The sequence below is a fragment of the Canis aureus genome, chromosome 31, assembly GCF_053574225.1.
Source record: "Canis aureus isolate CA01 chromosome 31, VMU_Caureus_v.1.0, whole genome shotgun sequence".
In the NCBI taxonomy this organism is placed as follows: Eukaryota; Metazoa; Chordata; class Mammalia; order Carnivora; family Canidae; genus Canis; species Canis aureus.
This window is the reverse complement of record NC_135641.1, coordinates 11,992,462-11,996,114: the sequence shown is the minus strand read 5'-3', so window position 1 is coordinate 11,996,114 and position 3,653 is coordinate 11,992,462. Positions and strand designations below refer to the sequence as shown.

General features: G+C 46.6%; 1 non-coding gene across 1 annotated transcript; it reads left to right on the top strand.

The window, feature by feature from the left end:
• The first annotated feature begins 3,083 nt into the window (after positions 1–3,083).
• On the top strand, positions 3,084–3,274 carry LOC144302791 (U2 spliceosomal RNA). The gene has a single exon (XR_013369848.1). It is a non-coding gene; the product is annotated as a U2 spliceosomal RNA (small nuclear RNA).
• The last annotated feature ends 379 nt before the right edge of the window (positions 3,275–3,653 follow it).

The window sequence follows — 3,653 nt, the reverse complement described above, 5'->3', positions numbered from 1 at the left end:
CAGGAGGCCCTAACGACTAGACCCACAGGCAAAGGGGTGGGGTGCTTCCAGAATCCAGGGAGAAGTTAGCCAAGATGCTGAGACCTCCTAAGTGGAAACCAGAAGATCATCTGCCAGTGCCACCAGCCAAATCCAGTGGAAAGAGAGACCAGAGCTGGTTCATGGGGATCCATCTTCTACAACACACAGCAAGTGGAGAAGGGTGGAGAGGACACTGAAAAGCAAGTAATAGTCACCAGCAGAGCAGATATGTCGATGCCTGAAAGGGGCCTGATGGTAGCAGTCAGAGGATGCTTGTAGGATGCTTGTAGGATGTCCGCCCTCTGAAGAAGAGATGACCCATTGAAAACTAAGAAACCAGCAATGCCTGTGATAGATGTCCTTCTCCTTAAGCTCAGACAACCTTGGACATGGGCAGACTTGAAGCAGACACATCAAAGCAGGACTCCCCATTTCTGCTTATGGGGGAGATGTGCAAAAGTGGATGAGAGAGGAGAGAAGCATTGAGTCAGAGGAGAGAAGTGACATTTGCGATGAGCCAGCTGAGTTTGCAAGAGAGAGGAGGAGGGCAAGAGCCTCCAGAGAAAGGGGACACTGTGTGCCAGGGCACGCAGTGGGCCTCTTCAGGCAACATGCGTGTGGCTATGTGTGAATCACAGTGGAGAGGACTGTGACAACAGACCAGGAGGAGGTCAGGTGGCGCAATGAGCTGAAGTGACAACAGAAGCAATCAAATAATAAGATGCCTGCAATCCACAGATGCCTCCAGTTTGAAGATAAACCCTCTCAGTGAAAAACTTCTCAGGATTAACATTCAGAGATAAAATTCCCTTTTACTCATAAATTAAAATCCAGAGAAATAAAAGTGAAAAAGATTCTAAGCCAAAGGAATTAAAGCCCAAAATCTACAGTCTAAGGAAAAATTTTTAAGAGTCAAAAAAAAAAAAAAACCCTTTAAAGAAAAATTTAAGTTTAAAGAAATTAAAATGGAAAAAAGTACTGTTGTTTCCTCCATTCTCTCTCAAATGGGAGCACCGTCAGGCTCCTTCAGAAGCCAGGCTGGAGTCCTCTGCCCTACAAGCTGTCATGGGTCCTGCAAGATGTTAGAGATCGGGCTCGTTCAACACCAACGTGCTCATAATCCTCACTCTTGAAAGAATCTAAAGAATTAACCAAACCAGAAGACAATCTCAGCCCTGGTGGCACACCACAAAATTTAGAAAATTCAGAGCCCCCACGTAGAGTCCATGGGAATTCTGAGCTCGCGGGCATCACCAACACCACATGGGACTGAGGCGGCAGGGGCTGGTGGCCCTGCCAAGGTGCCTGGACCTTCTCCATTCATATACATGCTTCATTGTCCCACCAGACTTCACTCACAAAGCACACATGCAGAGATAAAATTAATAATTTCAAATTGTGACCCCATGGAGCATTAGAATAATACGGGGCCCTTCTGAGCATGGGGGGCATGCAGCCAGCCCTGGATGGAGTCTGCAGCCTGTGACGTGAGCCCAGGTGAATCCAGTCTTCCATCACACCTGCTCTGGGCACTGCACTTACCACATGTAGGAGGAAATGTGTCCTAGCTCTTCATCTTGGAGAATCGGGTGTCATTGAGGACCCCTTCCCTTTCCACAAATACAAATGTTTTCCACCTCTCTTTTTCCTCCTGATTTCCCTCTCTTTCTTGCCCCTGGGTCTGGGGACCATGGGCTTTGTCTAATGTTTAATGGTTTCTCTTATGAGTCCAGCCAGGCCACAATGATGGCCACTGTCCCTTCCCACTGCGGCATTGGAGGACTCTGCCCAACACACCCCACTGGACACCTTCCCCTCATTCCTACCTGTCTTCCCACTGAAAAACTGCCCCCAGCAGACTTATGAAAGAGTTCTCATCAGTGTCTTTGGAGTCCACCACCTGGAAGCCTAAAGACTCTGTGTGCTCTTAGAGATGCTTCATCAGCTGGCCCGTGTTCAGGCTCTGCTTAGCGTGTCTTTGTTACACTGCTTTTCTTCCTGAAATGGGGGGAGTATGTGTCTTGTGTTTTATTTCCAGCTTCTCCTTGCCACTACTTTCAGGAAGGTTCTAGGAAGCCGAGTTCTAACACTTCAACCCGCTTCTTATTTGATGCCTTCCCCGTGAAATGGAAAGTCAGTCCAATTTGCTGGAATTCCAAATCTTCCTTCCTTTGATCTTCTTTTAGTGTTCCAACCTCCAACATATTTGTTTTTCAAGCATATCCCACCAGATTTCGTCTAGTGAAGTACCCCACAGTGACAGAGATGAAATCAGGAAGTTCAGAATCTGCCGAAATCATCTGCTACTCAGAGGAATATATTGCCTACATGTTCCTGAGTTAGATAATCCTACCTGGGGATGGTCTGCATCAGAGCCAATCCAATCCATTCCTAATGTCATGTTACATGTCCCGGCGCACTTTGCATGGCTCATCTTCAGCATGCCTTCTCTTGGGGTCCTAATTCCTTCACTGCCTTGGATATGCTATTGTGGAGTAAATTCCCACCAAGACTTTCTCAGAGGTTCTGTGCCTACTTGGTGCTGACCTCCCCAGTCTCGCTCTCTTAAATGCCCACTTTCCAATCTCACACTGACCCAGTCCTCAGTGGCCATCGTCACAGTGGTTCTGCCAAGACCCCTTGGCGGTGGCTCTGAGACCTTGGCCCAAGTCCCTAATCTCTCCTGGGGGTTGCCCCAGACTATTTCCTCAGAATCCCCCCTCCCCTCCTATTAGATTTTCTGGTCCCCTGTCATCCTTATGGATCTGACAAAAGCATGGAATCTTATTTTAAATATTCTTCTTAAGAGAAGTTAGATGGAAGTCATCTCATTTTCCCTTTCCTTCCTCAAATGGCTCTGCTTCTGTCCCTTACTACTGCTCTTCTGAATCCAAGTCCCAGGGACAGCCCCAGGGTCACTGCGATGCTCGTTGGTCCCAGAAACAACTGACTATGAGCACATCAGCTGTGTCTTATCCTTTGGTTTTGCAATACTTTTATTCCATTTTTTGTCTCTATCTTAACCCAGATAGATGGCTATTCTCCTTATAATCATGGTCCTGATCACTTCTCGGCCTTTTGACCAAGATCAAGTGTAGTATCTGTTCTTATCAGTTTAATATCTGATATGTTCTCTATCCGAGGACAATATATTAAATGGATTTTTGGAGCTGGGAGATGGAATAGGAGCTTGCTCTGTCCACTCCACTCATCGACCTGGTATTGCAATCAGAGCCCTGTTGTTTTATTTGTATACTAATGAAATTTGCTACCCTGTATGTCTAAAGCAATCACTTGGGGGTTGTGAAGGCACAAAAATAAAGGTGGTTTCCATCTGTACCTTCTCCCACAGCGTCCCCTTCCAGCCCCAAGGCTTGAAACACCACCCTCAGATTACTAACTCTGAATTAACATTTCTCCCGAACACTAAACTCAGGGCTGCCTTCTCAACACATCCATGAGGATTCCTGATCACCATCACAGATTTACATACTCAAGATCACACTCTTCGTCTCCCCCTCGCACACCTGCCTTTCGGTCAGCTGTCCTCAGTTCCCAGTTGTCCAAGCTAAAAACTAGATTCCATCCTTGATTCTTTTTGCCCCTATTTCATCAGCAAATCCTATCATTAT